This window comes from Phasianus colchicus, chromosome 4 (genome assembly GCF_987193195.1).
Source record: "Phasianus colchicus chromosome 4, bPhaCol1.hap1.1, whole genome shotgun sequence".
NCBI lineage: Eukaryota > Metazoa > Chordata > Aves > Galliformes > Phasianidae > Phasianus > Phasianus colchicus.
In genome coordinates, this window is record NC_143439.1 from 37,451,858 (window position 1) to 37,472,656 (window position 20,799).

Sequence of the window (20,799 nt, forward strand, 5' to 3'; positions counted from 1 at the left end):
ATTGCCTTCACCTGTGCTCCCAGAGCTGACCAGGTCCTTTCCCCAGGTGTTCAATCAGTGGGTCAGGCTGTGACTCAGCAGTTTCCATACAACTGGTTCTTAGATACAAATAAGTCTTTTTTAGATATACATGGAAGATTGAGGCTCTCCTTTAGTACTTCATTCCTATTAAACATCTTATCCTGGAAAACAATACATTACCCAACATCTTCATATTCATCTACTTCTTTGTAGCTTGTCCAAAATTAACAGGCAGAAGTAGGTTTAAATGCTCTTTCCAAATAAATCTTTTCCCCCAAGTCCAATCAGAGATCAAAGAGAAAGGACCTGGACACAGAGAGAAATCTTACATTTTGTTGTCTAATGGTCCACAGACAGATTATTTCTTATGAAGGAAAATGCACAGCCCTGCAGAGATCAGAAGTTGTTTTACTGCTCATATGAAGGCTAAATGCACATTAAGTTACTAAATTTTAATATAAATGAAAACTGATAAATCCTGCATTTGACCTAAAAATAGTGCATTTGAAATATGAAAGATAAAAGAATACACAAAAGCAAGGGTAACATGATAAGAATAAAAACTAAATCAGAACGGAGACTGGAATTTAAGCAATTCTCAAATGATTAGAAGATCTGAAATTCACTACCATCAAGGCAACAGAATGCACCTGACCTACAACAAAGCTTAATGGGCACAGCCAAGAATTCAAAACGTGCAGACAGTGTGCTACCTTTATAGATCGACAGTAAATGAAATAACAGCATTTAGCTCCTGATGGACCATTAAAACAGGCAAAAGCCAAGACAAGGCTAGTGTAAGGACAAAATAGAGTTAAAAGTATGCTGTAGGTTTTATCACTTCACCAGAGTTATCTCAGACATCACAGTGAAAATCTCTGGACAAAAAGAAAGCACTTCATATCTCAAAACAAGTCCTAATCAAAGTAACGGGCAATACAGCCACAGCAGAAAAATGGTCTCCAGGTTTACAGGCTAAGCTTATCTGTTAGGGAAGTGTAGGGGGAGAAGGATAAAATTCAAAGCTTACAAATCATTAAAAAAAAAAAACATGCAAGTATACTGGCTTGCCTCAGACAAATGAATTTCAGAGGACTAGCTCAAGCAAAAGGTAGCCAGAATAACAGTTCCAGTCCTGAAATCAATGCCAAGGAGAGCTCTCAAGTCCCAAGTACAATATGATGCTTTTTCTATGCATTCAATATGATGGTGTAACTACTTTTATGCCATGTAGTGCTCATATTTAAAAAAAAAAGACAATTTCTACTGATTGCTGAAGACTGATTGTCGAGAAAAAAAAAAAAATTCACATAAAACTTACCAAGCAGGTAGGAGTAGCTGTCTATGACAGCTACATTTAACATAAGAGATATCTAAAAATATCTGTATTAGCAGATGAAATAGCCAAACAATGTAACCAGTCAGCTCCAAAGTCTCCAGATATTAAGGAAATAATTGAAAAAGCTGATTTGTATTTAGCACTAATATTAGCGTAGCACTAGTGAAGAACAAGTTTTGTAAAAACTGCATATTCTGCATTTAGCAGGGAAATCAGAGCAAGCATACTTGCTGAAAGTATGTTATTTGTTCCAGATACAATGAGACAAACACAAAAAGCAAACACAAGAGGCATTAATGTACTGTTAGTTCCTCAGGGTGACAGCATCATGGCTATCTGTAATACGATTTTCTTATTACAAATACCTGTGGTACCCAGAAGGGTCCATTTGCACTTCAGTAAGATACAAGCATATGGAGAAGTAGAAAACAGTTCCTCCTGCTTGCAAGTGGAAGGCCCAAAGGCATGCTAAAAAGGGCCTCAAACAAGCCTTGCACAGGCACAGCTGGATCACACAGACAAGTCCCACAGCATATGTTTGAGAGCTGGGAGGAACGCAATGCCTTACAGCAATGCATCGATAACGTGAGGGAGACTGAGCTGTTCCAGGGACTGGATGTTGTCAGAGAGCTCAGGTAGCGCTTGTAAATATTCTAAATTGTTTTATACAATGTCATTTATTCTCTGCTGTTATTGTAAAGCTTGACTAGAAAACTGTACGTTTGAGACTACTGTTATACAGTTCTGAGACTGTTGGAACAAACACTGAGCAAAGTAGATCTCTCAAGTACCTGGTCCCAGCACAATGCTTGAAGACTTCAGCCATACATCTTTTCCTGATATGCAATACAACACACAGTTGAAATACTCATGATTAAAGTAGCCCCTTCCAGTGTCTCCTTTTCCTATACTGAGCAAAGAGAAGCTTGCACTTCTGCATCAAACAAGTTCTCCTAAGAAGCTCCCAGATGTTTCTGATGTCCCTTCAAATACTGGAGGGCTGTAATGAGGTCTCTTCAGAGCCTTCTCTTTCTGAAGCTAAAATAAGCCTAACTTCCTCAACCTATTTTCATATGAGAGGTGATGCAGTCCTCTGATCTTCATGGGCCTCCTCTGGACCTGCACTTATAGCTTTATGTCCTTCTTGAGCTGGGGGCTCCAGACCTGTACACAGTACTGCAAATGAAGGCAGAGGGTGGACAATCACTTCCCTTGGCCTGCTGGCCAACCTTCTTTAGACACAGATCATCTGGAGATTTATCTGTGAAGATTTTTCAGCATGTTTCATGTCCTAGAGATCCCATTTCTGAAGTGAAAAATGGTTAATGTCACTTTAGAGCAAATTGGCAATACCTTTCAAAATATCAATGTGTATTAATGTAAGCCTCTACTATAATCACACAGCAACCATGGAAAAGTTCCATAATGCTTGTATGGTTGCTTTTTTTGGTAAATTTATAAATGCCTGTTCCTCACTGACTCTAAGATTGACTTGCATTGAAATATATTGCTACCCTCCCCAGTCAGTAACAAAATATAAATTGCAACGCTGCAGGAAATGTCCTGGAGTACGTTGCTGAATGGTCATAACATTTCTTTCTCTCTCTTCAAATTAATCAAAACAAGCCTCTGAAGCTTCTTTCACTACCAACTGTTTGCAGAGATTTAGAACTCCTCTGAGAAATAGTCTCCCTAGATTCTGTGCAGTCTTTAGAGAAACATTACTAATGGATGGATGATCCAAGAACCATTTAAAAGTGACTGCTTCTCCTACATGAGAAAGCTAGGTGCCTGTTATTGGGAAGAAAGTGCAGGCAGAAGTCAGATGAAATACTGACAGATACTTGAAACACCACCATATACAATTTTAAATAACATGTTTTTGTTTCAGTGCAACAAACTCTCCAGAACGAGAAGTACAAGCAAACTTATCGCAGTGAAATAGGCCCAAACTATAGATGCACAAGTTCAGAACAAAGACCTTAAAAGCCAGCTTCAGAACAGCTTCTTTGGGAAGCCTATCAGTGTGTTAAGGTCTTTCCCAATAGGTTTCCAAGGCTCACCACTTTCTGTAGTCATGTCATCCAATCACCCAGAATTATCTTCCTTTCAGAATCTTTATTTTCTCCCCACACATAACCTGCAGAAACAGCACTGGTCTCGCTCTCCAGGCGTATGCCATGTTAAGTTACTATGAACAAAAAGGCAAAAGAGGTATTTTCTTCCTCCCTACAGACTCCCATCCCTTTCTGCCTCCAGTACAGAAGCATGCAGACATCCATCCACATCACTGTGAAATGTCCATTTGTTTTTATTCCTCTGAAATTTCAGTTCACCTATCACTCTGCAGACAAAATGTGAAAGAGACATTCTGACCTGCTCTTCTGCTGACACTGTCCCTGTTTAACTGAACACAATTTGACAATAGACTTTCAGATAGCAGAGCAATCCAAGCCTGCCAAGCTGAGAACTTCAGTGGGAAGATGGTAAAAGTTCTCTCGTCCCCAGAACATTTGTAAAAAGCATCTGATCAGGAAATTCCAGTAGGCTGAGACAATTTTCCCTTCTACTGCTTCTTTGGGGAAATACTGATATAAAACACTATGATTCTAAAAGAAGTTTCAGTGTTAAGAAGCTTGAAAAGTGCTCAAATTTAAGAATTTTCAGAAAATTTACTCTATGTGGTATACTTCCTCCTCTGCAGAAAAGTCTTTATGTACAGTAGGTAGATAGAAAAAGTTTAGCCTAAGAGCAAGTGATCTCCAAAAGAATGTAGATGAGTTAGCCCCAAACCCAGCTGTCCAACATAAATTATTTTCCACACTTTATTCTACAACAGTTGCACCTTATGGTTTCCTGTTTCAGGTCTCAATGTAAAAACAATGTATCTAAAAGACTATGGAAAATCCTTTTGAAATACTACTGAATTTTCTCCCGAGAGACAGTATTTAACTCAAGCTTTTCCTGAGGCCTTTGGAAATTGCTCTGAACAGCCCTGAAGATAATAACTAGTAGAACAAACTGCTCCTAAGATCACTTGTATGACAGTATGTAATTAGACGCACCCTCTGGCCACTTAGTGCACACCTAGCAATAGCTTAAGTGCTAGCAGACCCTTACAATAAAGTTACATTTCCTAATGTGAATCTATCTCAAACATTTCAAGTTAGAACAGGAAAATAACCCAAATTAAAACCACTCTGCTTCTCTGGAAATTCTACACTTGTGTTACACTGCTCTACACTCAGCACTTTTAGGTAAATAAAACAGGACATGAGCAGAAGGAATGCCTAACACAAGTCATTTCTTGTGCATTTTCACCTGTGTGGAACATACAGCAGGATGATGGTTTTCCTAACATTGACATCAGTCCTTAATAAGCCAAAAACATGAGCAAGCTACATTCAGAATATAGTCAGCCATGACTGCATTTTGAAATTATTCTTGGATTTTCTCCTTTCTAAGCATAGGATTATCTAAGTATTTCACAGTTATTTCCAGAGTTGCAAAAACTGCCTTGCCCTTTATCATGCAACAATAAAACACCTAAACTATTTGCATCCAAGTTCATATTTGAAAGAACAAAAGCCCTCAAAGCATCAGTGTTCATTAGGAACACTAGTCTGTGGGTTAATCTAATATATAATAACGGAACAGACAAAGCAAGGATGATCCTGCTTATGAAGAAGCGCAATTACTTCTGACAGACTCTTGGCAATACCAGTCAAAGTATTCACAGGTAGATTATACAGAAAAATGATTTGAACTCACCTCAATTGGTGAAGATCTCTGACTACGCAGCACTCTTCCTCAAGAAGCAGCCTACATCAAAGAAATAATCTCTTCAGTGACCAGCCCTTATATGAGCCCAATGTGGCTCCATCCTTGGTTCACCCCTTGTGGTCACCTGGGGAGCACAGGTGAAAACAATTTGCCCATGCTCCCTGCACCAGCCACACCCATTCACCAGGTGCTCAATTACCAGTTCAAACCGTGACCTAACAACTCCCCTGCAACATCATTAAAATTTCATCAATCATTGCTTCTTTGTTTTAAATCCAAAAGGCATTATACTACAATAATACTCATCAATGAAAGAATTAAGAAGAGTATTTGGGAGTATCTTATGAAAGGAAAGGAAAACAGAATATCTTTGCCTCACATATCTAAGTAGGTGTATATAAAAATACAAATAAATGCTGATCCTTCAATACATCACACTATATTTTCAATAGTCTTTAGGTAAAAGAGCATATATCATGAGATGGAGCAGTATTTGATAGGATGCTGTGAAATTATGCTTATCATCCCATAAATACAGAGAAGTTTTATATTAAAAAATGATCGAAAAGATGTACCTGCATCCAGACCAATACACTCCAGAATTTTATTTATTTTTAGGGAACAGACAAAGCTACTTCAAATATTTCCCTCTGACCTGACGGTAAGGCCAGGTACAAAATATTTCCACTGAAGGTCACACTGAACCTCTCACAGCAAACATCCTTAATGGAGGCAAAGAGTAGATAGGCTACTGTCATAACATAGGACTGCGTAGATAGCAACATATCTATATGAATTTAAAAATTAAGTTACTAGCAATGACAGCAACACAAAGTGAGAACAAAGTTAACTGCAGAAAAAGCTGGGGAAATTCAAACATGAAGAGGGGAATTATGTAAAACTGAGAAATTGCACAAGGTATTAAAATCAAGAGAATGTGAAGTTCAGAAAAATGCCTATAAAAGATTATTGCTATGCAATTTAGTTGTTGGAATTGAAGTCATAGCCTTTAGATTGTTCAAACGGAAGAACAGCCAAGAAATATCGAGTTGCTCTCAGTTAAGAGAAAAAAAGCAAACTTCTGCAAGTGTTCTCAGGTAACGCTAAGAACATAATTCAAGCAAAATAGGCTTGCTAAGGAAGGAACAAACAAAATAATTTCAAAGTTGTCACACAATGTACATTTTAGCCTGCAGACTATTTTAAACTTTAAATTTTTGAAGGAAAAAAAACCCAACAGCTAGTGTTTGGAAACCCAGGTAAAGTTTCCAAACCAAGGAAGAGAAACAGAAATATTCATCTTTAACATCTGAGGTTATTCTACATAGAATCATTAAAGTTAGAAAAGACCTCAGATCATCTAGTACAACATCAGTACTGCCCACTAAACCAGAACTCACTAAGTACAATGGAAATAATAGAGCAGGGATGATAAAATATATGTTTTAGCTTAAAAAACATAAATAATCACACCTTACTTTTTACCTCATATTCACTCTTTCCAAGAGTAAATAGGCTAGTTTCTGGGATCAGGAAAGCCAAGGCGCAGGCAGAACTGAACTTGGCGAGGGACATGAAAAACAATAGGAAGACTTTCTACAGCCAAAGCGAGTGTACCTCCTTTGGTAAATGTATAAGGAAAACTGGCTTCAGCGGATGGAGAGAAGGCTGAGACACCGAATGAGTTCTTTGCCTCGGTCTTCACTGGCGGACAGGATTCCAGTATTTCTCACGTCCCTGAGCCCTGCATCCCTACACCTCTGGGTGGAAACTGGGGTAGTAAATCCCCCCTGCTGTGAGGACAGAAGGTCCGAGACCGCCTCATGAGACTGAATGTGTACAAGTCTATGGGGCCGGATGGCGTGCATCCCAGGGTTCTGAAGGAGCTGGCTGAGGTGGTTGCCGAGCCGCTCTCCATCATATTTGAAAAGTTGTGGCTGTCAGGTGTGGTCCGGCTGACTGGAAGAAGGGTCACATCACTCCCATTTACAAGAAAGGGAGCAAGGAGGACCCCGGGAACTACAGGCCGGTGAGTCTCACCTCTGTGCCTGGGAAGATCATGGAACAGATCATCCTGGATAACATGCTTGATCAGATGAGGAATGGGTGTGTGATCCATGACAGGCAGCACGGCTTCATGACCAGAGGAAGGTCATGCTTCACCAATCTGGTGGCCTTTTATGATGGAGTTACAGCAACGGTGGACAAGGGAAAGGCGACCAATGTCATTTACCTGGACTTGAGCAAGGCCTTTGACATGGTCCCCCACCACATCCTTATCTCCAAATTGGAGGTATGTGGATTTGATGGGTGGACCACTCGATGGATAAGAAACTGGTTGAAAGGTCGCAGACAGAGGGTGGTCATCAATGGTTCTATGTCCAGGTGGAGGCTGGTAATGAGCGGCATCCCCCCAGGGTCTGTCTTGGGACCAGTGCTCTTTAACATCTTTATCAATGACATCAGTGATGGAATCAAGTGCACCCTCTGCAAGTTTGCTGACAACACCAAGCTGAGTGGTGCGGTCGACACGGCTGAAGGAAGGGATGTCATTCAGAGGGACCTTAACAGACTAGAAAGGTGGGCCTGGGTGAACCTGATGAGGGCAAAGCAGAGTTTTGCGCTTGGGCCGGAGGAATCCCAGGCATCCCTACAGACTGGAAGGAGCGGTCCTTGAGAGCAGCCCTACAGAAAAGGACCTGGGAGTCTTGATAGATGAAAAACTTAATATGAGCCAGCAGTGTGCCCTTGCGGCTCAGAAGGCAAATGGGATCCTGGGCTCCATCAAAAGAGGGGTGGCCAGCAGGGACAGGGAGGTGATTGTCCCCCTCTACTCTGCTCTTGTGAGGCCCCATCTGGAGTACTGCGTCCAAGTGTGGAGCCCCCAGTACAAAAAAGACAGGGAGCTGTTGGAGAGGGTCCAGAGGAGGGCCACAAAGATGATCAGGGGACTGGAGCACCTCCCCTATGAAGACAGGCTGAGGGAGCTGGGCTTGGTCAGCCTGGAGAAAAGAAGGCTGCGGGGTGACCTCATTGCAGCATTTCAATATCTAAACAGGAGGGGAATCAACTCTTTGAAAGCTTTGAAAGGGTTGATAACTGCAGGACAAGGGGAAATGGTTTTAAGTTAAGGGAGGGGAGATTTAGGTTGGATGTCAGGGGAAATTCTTTACAGAAAGAGTGGTGAGGTACCGGAACAGGCTGCCCAGAGAGGTTATGAATGCCCTATCCCTGGAGATATTCAAAGCCAGATTGGATGGGACCCTGGGCAGCCTGGTCTAGTATTAAATGGGGAGGTTGGTGGCCCTGCATGTGGCAGGGGGGTTGGAGATTCATGATCCTTGGGGTCCCTTCCAACACTGGCCATTCTGTGATTCATCCCATCAAGACCCAACCCCCAGACAGGTTGTTTCTGATATACAAAGTCTGTGACATGGGTGATATTGTTCAAGTCTATTTGATTTTCAGCCTACTAAAGAATATTGTAACTTATAGTAAGCTGCTGAGTAATCTAATTCTTAAATACTGTATTCTAGTAGATTTGGACATGTTAGAGATCAAAGTCTACTGGTCAATAGCCAAAAGTTAATGGAGTTTTAGCAAACAATTTTTAAGAACAGTTCACGTGTGCATGTACAACTTTGTGAAACAATTTTAATTTCCTCCTAAATGTTCAGTTTTTGTTTTTTTTTAATCTCTGCTTTAAAAATCAAGTTTACGTCATGGAAAGCCAACAATAATCATAAGAACTTTTTAATACTTTAAGTATTGACATTATTCCATCTGCAAAAAATAAAGCAAACTGCTATTCTCAGCTGTCTATCCTTGCATATGAACATAGAAGATAAAGATTTATGACATGTTTTGCTATGTGGTAGGGAAACCAACAATTACTTTGTTTGCTAGTTTAAGAAGCCTTCAGAAACCATAGAAAGATTCAGAAATGGAATTGCTATGTGACTCACAGAAACCAGCAACAAGCTGTCACATGCACAGCATGCATTTTAAACTAGAAACTGGCAAAGGAGAAAAGAAACATGCATAAAACTGAAGTAACTTAGGTTTCCTGATCTTTAGAAACACAGCAAATATTCAAGCAGGAATTCATACAACAACATACCTAAAAAAGACAGCTTCCATCTGACAGGAGTCAGATAATAATATCAACTTGTTGACAATAATAGTTTTTCCTCCATATGTGGCATTATGTTTCTTTGATTCCCAAAATTCACATTCACTAGATATTTCAGTTTAGGGACATCTGTATAGAATTTATTCTAGCTTTCTACAGATTTTGCCAAAAACAAATAACAAACCAGCAAAACCAACAAGTCTCCACTGTTGAATACTGCTATCATGCAGTCTTTCCCAGATTATCTGCTCCACTTATTTTTGTGTGAAGAGCTGTTCTTGACAGGACAACAGGCAAATCAGTGGACCTTTAGTGACAACTGCCCAGAGAACAGGAGTCCTGTAGTAAAGCTCTAGTAGCAGAGACAGAATAATCAGCCCAGTGATTCCCATTGGCAGGTCTTAATGGGAAGTGCAGCTAAGCAGTAATTACCAACAGGCATTATTAACTCTTTTCAAGTGTCCTCCTTGCATCCACTTATATGATTTTTTCATAATAGAAGATTACGGGCTTTTTTAAGTGTTAGGTTTAAATCTACCCTACTCCTACTAACCTTTTTCCCTCTTCTTCTTTCCCCTTCATCCTCTGCTTTTGAATATTAAGGACATAATGGCATTCCCAATCAGTGCAGCAATGGTGCAGAATGATCACTAAAAGGGCTTGATATTTGTCTTGAAAGATCATGTCTTGATTGTCTTTAGGTCCACAGAGACAATTTTAGAGTCCCCGGAAACAAAAAAAGACCATAGTACAGTATGATCCTTTCTTTACCATTCTGGGTATTTAGGAGACACAGATGTTTGTTCTCTCAATGCCACTGTGGTATTGTGAGCATGTTAGCCATGAATGGCATGCTTTAATAGTATATTAGCTTGATGGTCACAAATACCACCATCATTATTGAAAAATGAGAAACTGTCACGCTAATATCTTGCGATTCATTCTCAAAAGACAAGCACAAATTAAAAACATAAAACATTCCAAGGCAGTTAGCATTAAATATGAGATGCTATGAAAGTAATTCAAAGATGTGTGTATTTAAATGCACATATATCTGTGGTGCTTGTGTATTTATTCATTAGAGTACCATTACTAAAACAAACCTTATTTATCTGCTTTCACTAAAGAACCAGTGAAATTGAAAGTTTTTACCTGTGGTTCAATAACACCTAAGCTAAACCTTAGCATCTCCCTAGCTTTATCATCTTTTCCCAGAACAACCTGGATTCCTTTTTAAGTGTCAGCTGTCTCCAGATTGAGGAGTACCATATGTCTTATCAACCAACAATTACTTTGCTTGTCCTTAGCTGCAGCAAGATGCTTCTTGTTTATGTTTGAAAAGAGTTTAGTAGAAGTCTTGACAGATCAGTGTAACATAAGGGAGATTGCAGTTTTGCCCTCGCAAGAGCCTCTACCACAGAGAAGTGCCCATTGCTCTGTCTGCTACAATCCTGGCAAGTCATGGAATTAACACTTCATGGTAACTGGAAGGGAGGCAGGGGAAGTTTGCTGTTTTCAGTGTAGACTGAAGTGAGCTGTTGCAATCGTGGTGTCAACCCTTCCAGGCGTGCATTTGAGATAGCACACAGAATCCCATAGGAACCACAAAGCCCTGTTATTAACTGTTTTCCCCAGAATAAAAAAAATATTTTAACTACAAGAAAGCTTATTTTGGGATGCCCAGATACATAGATACTGCTTCAGAGTAGTTTTATCCATGCAGCAAGTGGATATTCAGTACATTCATATACATTTCAAGGACTGCAAACTACACTTTTTAAGATGAAGGAAACTGAAGATAAATACATTCATCATCCCCCATGGCCAATTATATTAAGTGAGTTACAGCTTCAATCTTGATACAGCTGGATGTTTTGCCCCTCTCTAGTAAAGAAAAAAAAGCCTTTTTACAACATACCTCCCACAGATATTACAGTATTTGGTTTCAATAAACTGCTTGTTATTGAATTCTACTGCTTTGTTAGCTTTCTTAGTAAGCTATTCTTTACTTTCTAGTTGACAGCAATTTCTACATAACTATTGTGTTATAAATTTGCATGAGTGAAAATCATTGTATAAACTTAAGTATAAGTGACTGAAAATATTTTAATAGTGATTCATTAAAACCATTTTTTTTTTTTCTTCCAGGTTTATTTCTGTTTCATCTTGTGACCATTTAACTTCAAAGGAAAAATAACAACCACTTCCAAGAGTGGCACAGACCAGCAATAGCACCACGTCAGCCCCTAGCACACTACTGCTATAGGGCAGCCTGCACCAAGGCAGCCTGCCCAGTCACCTGCTGCACAAGAGAAGATGATGTAGGGCCACTTCATTGCCTCCTGCCCTACTTCAGACAGCCAAAGCTGACTTTAGAGAGGAAAGAAAACTTATTATTTTCTAAAAGGATGTTTAACATATTTCTGAAAGACTAAATGTTTGCTATTTCTTTTGGTGACAAACAAAAGAATAATATCTGAAAGAGGAAAGTCTTATTTGATTGGACCTCAGATTTTGCTTAAGCAAATGCTGTCCAGTACTTTCACATCACAACTTTTATTAGCTAAGCTACATCACAAGTAAGTTTGGAGACAGTGGCATAAAATCTGAACTCTACCGTTAGATTTGTAACCATTTCTCAGAAACAATTTATTTTGCTATCACTGGAAGCATCTTAACACACAGTTCAGCTTTAAGAGCACTAAAAGTCAAAAAAAAAAAAAAGCAGAAGAGACATAGCTAAAGAGCAATCGGAACCAGACACATCTGGTCTTCTGCTAGGGCTGGGAAATAGCTGCCACAGAGTAGTGAACTGCAGAATCTTTTCAACCTTTCTAAAAAAAGAATTAGGAAGAGACAAAGTTGTTCCATTTTCCATTACCCTTTCAAACTTAAAGGTTTTTTTAGGGTTGTTTTTTTGTTTGTTGGTTGGTTTTTTTGTTTTGTTTTGTGATAACAGGAAGCACGAGTCAGCATATATTTTTAGTGCATCTTTTCACCTGTTTCATTCTTTCCATGGTTTGTCTTCAGAGAAAGAATACAACAATACTTAATTCCCAAAATAAACTGCAGTTTGACTCAGATTTAGGTTTTGTGTTTGCTCTATACTTCTCTAATATGCACATGTAAAAGGAGCAATGCGTTACTGAACAAGGTAATGATGTGGATTAAAACAAACAAAAACAAACACTTGAGATCATGCACTCAGTTTTAAGTTTCCTCAAAGCAGGAGCACAATGTCAGAGCTCTGCCTGCACAGGAGAAGCTGGATCTCCTTGACCTCTTACTACTGCTCTAAGACTAACAAATACCCCAGTAGCTATAAAATTACCTGCCACAAAAATCCCTCCACATCCCAAGCTAACAATGCCGTTTCTAAAGCCCTTCAGAATTAGAGATAACATCACATTCATAGAAAATGAGTACACAAAATCCAAGTTTAAGCTGTTTAATTCTACTTCTCTCTCAAACTGCATAAATAATTATTTTAAATCATTTACCATCTACTGTTCTCAGCTCTTTTAAGAGAATTAAATTAATAGAAGCTTTTGTTTTCCTGATATAGAATAGGAGAAGATTTGAAAGAATGAAGTTTGAATGAATAGCTAAACTATTTTCTAGCACAGTAGAGTATGGCAGTTTTGAGAAATCTATATTTAAACCTTCTGAATTGCTTCAAATATACCTGTTCAATACCGTTGGACTGAAATGCTGGTAAGCCATTTTAATCACCTGTAGCACAACTCAGTGGAAAAATCTTTTTCCACAAGACTGTGCTGTGGGAAGCTAGCACTCCCTATATGATTATTCAAAGTCTTTCAACAAAACCATTATCATACCTTTCAATGTGAAACTCTGAAAAGATTTTATCAAATTGTGTCTACTTGAAGAACTTTCTATTTTCTAATAGTTTCTACAAGCTTTTTCTATATTTTTCTATATCTTTTTTATTTAATCCAGATGGAAATCAAGCAATACAGTTCAGAGTTCTCTCAGATAAAAGCTTCAAGAACAAAACTGTACAGACTTATTGCATGCCAGCTTTATGTTACTGTTTTCATATCTGTTGTTGAAGAGGTAGGACTCCTTTCCCTCCTATTGAAGTGTATTGTTTATTCATTCTGTTTATTCTTGCTAAGAATATGTTGAATTAAAATATGAAGATAGGGCTTCATCCGATTTAGATTTTATGATCAGATTATTCTTTCCTTCCTTGGCTTACTAATTGGTATAAGTAGAATTTTCCACAAAACTACTTTTTTTAAGGCTTTCTCCACTGCAAGCATGCATTCAAGCACTACCTTTGTTGGGTTTTTTTGTTTGTTTTTAAATCAGAGAAATACCATGGCTTTATGAGTATCTTCTGCAGTCTAACCATGCTGTACTTCTATGAAAAACTTCTTGGACACTGAAGCTCTCAAGAATGTTCACTGAAAGACAGAGGTCCATTCCCAGATATTTCAGACACGATGAAAGTAAACTAGTAAAAAGGATATAGAAAGCCATTGAAGACTGAAACAAGTAAGGTCTTCAGGAAAAGCAATGAAGCTATGAAAGACCAGACTGTTAGACTGGTTTCTTCAAATAACCCCTTTGTATGTTTATAGTATAAATAATACAGCTCCATTGCAATTTCTTGTCTAAGAGTGACACGCACAAAGACACATGAAGATGCATAATATTAGGTCATACGAAATTACACAGGTTATCTGCACTGGTTTTGCCTTTCTTTTCAACAATCCAATCCATCAAAGTAGCTCTGATGTGCTGCTGGAGTACTCAAAATACTTAGGCCATAGCTTAAAACAGATGTGTAGCACATCTTTTGACTTTTTTCCCCCCCATTTAAGTCTGAAGCTAATGCAGTTTGAAGACTTCTAATTTCTCCAAGCTATAAGAATAAATTGATGTAACCATGTTGTGAGAATGCTAAAAAATTGTTTAAGGTTTAGCTACAGGAAGATCTGAAAAAAAGGATATTTGAGACAAAAGTTTCAGAATTTAGACACTGGAAAGAAGCATCCAAGATGTAAAATCTCAACTGTGTTATGACAGAAAGAAATATCTGATCATGCTGGCAGTAACAGAGAAAAGTCAATTTTCTGGAACTTTCTATCACCTATGACATTAAGGTTTGTTTCCGAAGTCTTATTATGCTGTATGTGGCATAATACTTATTCTGAAGTTTGAATCTCAAATCTCCACTCCCATCTTCTATCCATCAGATCTTTCCTTTTCCACATACACAGAGACGTTTTGCAATTGTAGAGGGCAACTCTGATACCTGTAGCATAAGCAGCTTCTGAGATCATTTCCTTGTTCTCCAAAATTTTGTGTTCCTCCTGAGTCCTGCACTGCAGGCTCTATAATTGAACCTCATTAAAAATTTCTGCAGGACTGTGTAGTTCCTTAAAATCACACTTAATTTTTTTTGTGATGGTGCTCACTGAGCCCGAAGATAATCAGATGACCTGCTGAACTCATTTCCCATCTAATAGTACTTCACTCCTTGTGAATCTTTGCCCCTTTTGTACTGCACTGTAGCATCTTTGATGTATAAACCACATTTTGTTCTCTGTATAGAACACTACATTAAGAAAGGTACACATTTTTCCTTAAAAAAAATAGATCGACTGTGATGTTCCCTAATTTTTCATTATTTTTAGTGGAAAATAACTGTCAGTAACACAAAGACATGTCATCTAAAATAAGTCTGAAAGAGACGGTTTTGTTGTAAAGGTAAGGTGACAAAAGTGAGCCTATGGTCACAGGAATCTTACATATATTGAAGTGGACAAGAGTTAGTAATTGAATACAGCTGCTAGAAGACCCTAAGAAAATTTGGCATTAAATGCATCTCAATCTCCTTTAAATGAAGTCAGTGAGAGATACTCTAGCACTCATAAACATGATCAAGTATTAAAAAAAACAGCTCAAGAGGGCCCTATCACAAGATAAGGCTTTAACACAGACAGGCCAGGAATAGCACACACACACAACCTTTGCACTAAGCGTGAACCAGACTTAAATCCTACCTGCAGGAGAGGCAAAAGAGACTTGATGAAAGACAAGAAGATCCTCAGTGTGAAATCCAGAGTGCATTCATGAAGCTGCCAGTACTTCAGAAAAAAAACCAAAACATTTGTCATCTTTGTCCTTATGACACCAAGACTGTTTGTGAAGATTGTTACCATGACAGTTGCAGCCCTACAAAACTGTCTCCTGAACAGACAGACACAGAAGACAAGAAATGACATCAACTCAAGGCTCCCAAAGGAATTAACAAAAGCATGAGGAGCAACAGAAGCACAGGAAGCACTGATTTAGAGCTCTGTCACAATCAAAGCGAAGCTAATCACCACATTGCTGCCTGACAACAGTGACTTGAAGTCTCAGGGGAACAGGCAGACTCTACGTACAGCTATGTACAAATACCCTGATGGCTTGCTGCCCATGCACTGCACCACTATCTCAGAAATTACTCAAGCATTGTTATTCTCTGTGCATCTTATACATTTTTGCAATGATGAGATGTTGATGTTTTGTGGTTGCTTGGCCTTGGGAGGAAGATGTAGGCAACCGTGTCTTTAAAAACCTCTTCAGTGAGAAGGAGAACTGCACTGTATGGGTATTCATGCCATGCCACGCTGAGCATTTACATCCAAGACACAAAGCTCTCTTGTTTAGAGAAAAAGAGTTGCGGGCAAAGGCTGAACAAAAGCTTATTTTCTGGATTACAGAAATGAAGAAACTTGACACAGCAGTTCTCATCTGCTGTATGAAAGAGAAGTATAGTCTGCATTTCTATTCAAACATATCTAACTGAGACAAGACAAAAGATGTGACACCTCAGCATGGAGACATGCACCTGCTATCACCCAGAACAGAACCTCAAGACACTGGCAGGCAAACGGGTACATTGGTATGCATTGTTTCACAGCCAGAATGAACATTTGGAGCAGTGGGCCCAAACCCATATAACATCGGCTAATAGAAACAAGTGCTTTTGTGGTGCTTTAATTTTAGGCAAGGAAACTACATATGAAGTTAGCATAAGATAAGCATTAGCCTGCTGAAATCTGAGATCTTAGAATATATTTAAATAAAATTATGTAGAAAAGGTGAAGCGTTCAAATTTCAGTTCAATTTACATGTTTGTAAAACTTTGAGTACCTTGATAAAAAATAGTTTGTTGTAAATTAAATACCATTTATTTTCCTGCATTGAAACAAAATTAGTCATTGAAGTGTCTTTTCTTTGATTACAATGTTGTTGTTGTCTTTCCTCTGCATCATTATTACAATAATCCTATTGGTGCAGTTGCCACTTCAGACAGATGTGCTCCATTACTAATCCAAAAAATGTACAGGGTACTGTGGAGTGTACAGGGTACTGCCCCACTCAGCAAGGTTAAAACAATATCCCACATTAAAAAACTGTTGAAAGAATGATGCACCTTCTGTGACTTGAAGAGTAATTAACTCACACTGGGCTTTATGCTCTTTTTTTGTTTTAATACAAGTCACTGCTGATCATCCATTATTTGTGAACGTAGTAAGAATCAAATTCTATCTGCTTTAAAATATCTAACTTGTTCCAGGTTTAATCTACTCACAGAGACTCATTACTTTGCACGACAAAACTTGAACTCCAGCTTGGCTTTTAGAAAAGCAATAAAAATATTTGATAGATATTTCTTGGAAAAGTCATGTTTCAATAAAGTAATTTCCATTTATGTTCTGTACAAGATGCTATCATTAGTGCAGCCAACAAATTAAAAGTAAAACACAGGCAGAACATGTTGTGCATCCGGCACCCAGATCAGCAATATTTCAAACTTGTGGAAATGTAGAAAAGTAGCTTATCTCTACTGGGATAGTTCTGGGTAAAAGCCAGTGCAAGACTTCAGGTATTTGAGAAGCAAATAGCACATGAACTGAACATCCAACGTGAATTCAGATTTGAGTGACAGGCTGAAAGTTAAACAAATAGAAGTTAGTTTTAGAATGTCATTAGAGCATTATCCTACCCCATCTGCAAACATCTGAACATACAATATCTAATTGTTTGAATTGTTTCAGCATTAAAAAAACTTACAGGGAAATTCATTGCATTTTTTTTCTTTATTTGTATGGCACTTGTGGTTTTTTCCCCCACAAGTCCTGTTACATTAATATATGTAATAAATACAGTTTTAATGAACAGCAAATCACCAGTATATCTTTACCAAGAGTAAAAAAAAAAAAAAAAAATCAATGAGATTAGAAGATGTGAAAGGCTTGATTATGAACAGGAAGCATTAGGATTGCTTTTATCAGAGAAGATAAACTCGAAGAGTATCTGACTTTTTAAAAAGCATACTCTCACTAAAGTTGCTTTTTTTTCCTGCAGAGGGAAACTAGTTCCTTTTGCACAATTGAGAATTATTTTTATTTTATTTCTATGTCTGTTGACTGCAGCCAGAAGTATAATTTCAGAAGTTTTCAGGAATTTCTGCATTACTGTGAAAGATTGTTGATACTGATATCTTTGATGTATTAAGATAAAGAGAGAACTAAAATTACTATAAAACCCGACTCCACAAACATGTCCTCAAAATTACAAAACACAGGCTTGGCTAAACGTATCCTTTGCCCATTTTGAACATTTATTCTCAACTCATCAGATGCATGTCATCTGCTAAGGCATCTTGTAATTTGAACTTTTGATTTTATAATTATTTCCAGCTCCACTATTAAATCTAATAAAGTAGACTGATTATTTTTTCAGCAGATACTATTTATTTCATCAAAGTGATATAAGCTACAGGATAGTAGGACATTCCTTATCAAGGAATGAAGAAAGTTATACTCAAAGGCAACATCTATGAATTAGACCCAGTCCAAAACCTCAAAACAAGGCTGGAATTTCATATGTGCTTTTAAACATCTAGTGATACAAGTCACAGGAACAATGGCAAAATCAAATCTGGTCTACACCAGAGCCACAGCTTTTAGCAATGCAACTGACAACACAGACATAACTTCCAGAAAAGAATAAGCAATGGAATATAGCTCCCTACTGAAAACTGACAGAGTATGTGAACTTCAGTAAATCATAAGCTGCTAACAGCTTCATAGATTTTTATAGCAAAAACATGTTAACTGGAGTTTTAAGCATATAAAATGGAGACTAGTAGATCTGCATAACTGAATAGCAAAGGAAAAACATATCATCATACTTCCTATAACGAGTTATGATTTCTCATTATACAAATGTGCCTTGAAGAGTCACATTACCACAGGGTTATTACACCCAATAACTACTGACCCCTGGGTCACAAATTAAAATCATCCAGATCTACAACTCTATTTAAATTATAATACACCTCTCATTTCATGGAAGAATCTCATCATGAAGATCATAATTGCAAATTGCCGACCATACACATTAGGCAGAAGTTGGATTTATTTTAAATTAGAAAGTAGCATTTCTTCCACCCCATCAGCATACCATAAGGGTGATTAAAATATTTTGGGAAGCTCTAGTTTTAGTTCATCTTCAACTTTTCTGTTATAGAAAAATAAGTTGCTAATTTGAATTAAAATTCTTGATGCTTTTTAAGATTATATTCTGGGAAGAAAAAAAAAGCAAAAATAGCAGAAGCAAAGTTATCATTGCTATCATAAAATATCAGAAGAAAATATTTAACACCCTACTGTTAAAAAAATGGATTTGAAAAAGCTAGAATCAAAAATTAGGATAGGGGTTGTTAAAGCATGTGCTGCAGGATAAATAACATACACGAGGTAAGATCTCCAAAGCAGCTTGCATATTCATAGCACTACAACTTCTTATTTTAACCTCTCCAGCATATGTCACACAATGTAGGCGACAATAGCTGTGTGCAAACTGCAAGGTTAGAATTGTTTTCCCTGCTGAGATGCAGGTATTCATTTCCCCTCATAACTTTACATGCTTCCAGTGAAAACAGAGCTAGAACACCCAGTAGGTAACCAGAGCACTGGGACTCCAGCAGACAAAATAGCAAACACCTGCTGCTTAGGCTAAGCAGGGATGCTGTCCAGCATAATGATTGTGCAAACCATAGCAAAGCAGATTTACGTACTGGTAATTTGTTTTGTTTCTGCTTTTCCTCAGTTCTACCAGGAGACTTTTAATTCAAGAACAGATATATTCAATAAAGATTCATTTGACTATTTGTCTTTAGAGTTTGTTTTATGCAGCTTCTGTGCACCTCTATATTTAATCATGCATAATACTCTGAACATGCTGTCCACTAGACATGACAATAATACAGCATCCATCTTTTTCGTCCCACAGGAAATTAGAGCGTTTGACTACCTTTATGTACAAAGATCACTTAAGCCACTGAAACAGTCCATAAAAGCTGAAGAGTAATAAAATTAAGGCTAGAATTGGAGACTAGGGATAAAAATTTGAGAGAATGTTGTCCTTGTTTATAACCCGAAGGACAAAACTCAACAACGGATAAGCAATTCAAAAAAAAAAAAAAGGATAAAAACAAGTAGTAAAAATAAAAGATGAAATTAAGGCAGCATAGCCTAGATTGTCTCAAAACATTTGAAGCAACTATCAACTTCTGTAGATTGTTTTATTTTAAAAATCCATAGAGTCACATCTTGCTAGCAATGCACATTAGCAGAGCAAAGCACATTTTTTTGAACATTTAAATACACTGGAAACTTTTTTCATCTGTATTTAAACAATAGAGAAAAGCATTTATGAATCACAGTAGTTCTACCCTGTGGTGCATTCTACTCATCTTATTTAAACCAGTGCTAGAATCTCAAGGAAGATTATATCTGTGAGTAAATACCTACAATGTAAAAATCACTGAAATAACTCCCGCATTCTGCATAAGTATTGAAATACTTGGCTAACATTTCCCTATTTAAGAGAAGTTCAAGTATCTGGACGGAATTCTGTCCTTAAACTACTGAGGTTATTCTGAATGAACGCTAACAATGAATTATGAACTATTAACTTAATCCCCTTTTCAAAGTGTTTGTGAATTGCTCAAGACTTGTCTTCAAACAATGTACAGAATAAGTTTGGAAGCATCATTTTTTTTTTTATTATGGGAAGGCAGTGGATTTATCACTTTGAACAGCCAACATTTAAAATATAAGGCTGGAAACTGACAAGAGATGAGCAGAAGGCCCCAGATTTCAAAGCATTTCTACATACCCCCCAAAAATATCTAAAATCAAATTTCATTAGCACCTCAAAAGCCAAATACAAATTATAAATTAATTACAGAAAAGTCATTACTGAAAAGCAAGACCAGGTAGAACTGATCAGTAGAGACAAACTAGAGCTGTACTGAAAAATAAAGTGACACAGATCATCACAATGAACAGTGGATATGTATACAGAGGAGACACTGTCAGAATTCATAGAACTTAGAATGTTTAAAGAATGAAGCTTACAGATGTTTCTGGCAATTTAGTCCTATATAATATGAGGGAAACAGAGGAAAAAAAGCAGCAGTGGTTAGCTG

The 20,799-nt window shown here is 37.7% G+C and overlaps 1 long non-coding RNA gene across 5 annotated transcripts in view; it reads right to left on the minus strand.

Moving 5' to 3' along the window:
• LOC149918191 (uncharacterized) overlaps positions 1-20,799 on the minus strand; it is a 163,685-nt gene that overhangs the window by 102,469 nt on the left and 40,417 nt on the right. Inside the window, exon 1 of one of the 5 annotated variants that reach the window (XR_016466089.1) lies at positions 5,132-5,184. The exons of the other annotated variants lie outside the window; for them this stretch is intronic. This is a non-coding gene — a long non-coding RNA (uncharacterized LOC149918191). Of the gene's footprint in view, positions 1-5,131; positions 5,185-20,799 lie in introns of those variants that run through there. 5 annotated transcript variants of the gene reach the window in all.